The sequence below is a fragment of the Gavialis gangeticus genome, unplaced genomic scaffold (genome assembly GCF_001723915.1).
Source record: "Gavialis gangeticus isolate Ggan-Ray unplaced genomic scaffold, GavGan_comp1, whole genome shotgun sequence".
In the NCBI taxonomy this organism is placed as follows: domain Eukaryota; kingdom Metazoa; phylum Chordata; order Crocodylia; family Gavialidae; genus Gavialis; species Gavialis gangeticus.
Genome location: NW_017729030.1, coordinates 46,477,518 through 46,478,220, shown reverse-complemented (window position 1 = coordinate 46,478,220; position 703 = coordinate 46,477,518). Strand labels below are relative to the sequence as shown.

The 703-nt window shown below is 58.9% G+C and overlaps 1 protein-coding gene across 1 annotated transcript in view; it reads right to left on the bottom strand.

Annotated features, from left to right (window-relative positions):
• The window catches only part of HHIP (hedgehog interacting protein), a 183,002-nt gene that overhangs the window by 123,810 nt on the left and 58,489 nt on the right, over positions 1–703 (bottom strand). The window lies entirely within an intron of this gene.

Genomic DNA, 703 nt, shown 5'->3' with positions numbered 1-703 from the left:
GCTGGGCCGGGGCGGGGCGCGGCAGGAGGCCGGCGGAGGAGCAGCTGCTGTGGGGCGCAGCCCAGCTGGAAGGAGACCTGTCCGCTTCTCTGTGGAGAGCGGCACCCACATAGCAACCCCCCCAAACAAACCAAAGTCCCCTCCGCAGTGTAGAGATGCCACAGCAAGGAGCCCCCCCCTCAGGGAACAGGTAGTGGGCTCTCCATGCACCCCCACTGCTTCCTCCTCCTGCAGCGGGGTCAAGGGACCAGTCGTGTCACTGCTGCCTTCATGGCCACATCCCTGTGCCCCATGGATTTGTTAGGCCTGATTTGGCTTGGGACACGAAACATTTCTTTACCAAAAAAAAAAAAAAAAGTGGGGAAATGGAAAGGATCCCATTCCCTCCCCCCCCCGCCGCACACCCCACTCAGGGTGGTTTCTCCAGGCTCCGTTCCTTTACGGTGCAAATATTTGAACTTGTCCACAAATTATGCACTCAGGCTATGCGCCGGGAAGTTTACCGGTGTCAGTGGAAGGGAGAGAAATGGCTTTCCCCCAGAGCTCGCCACTAGGCCTCGCCCAGAACGCAGTGCCAGCCCCTTCTGCAATGGGTGCGGGGAGGTGAAGTGGACAGGCTCAGCAGCCTGCTCAGAGATCCACTGGTCCAACCCAGGGCCTGGGGTGAGTTTGACACCCTTGATTTAAGTCAAATCTAACTCCC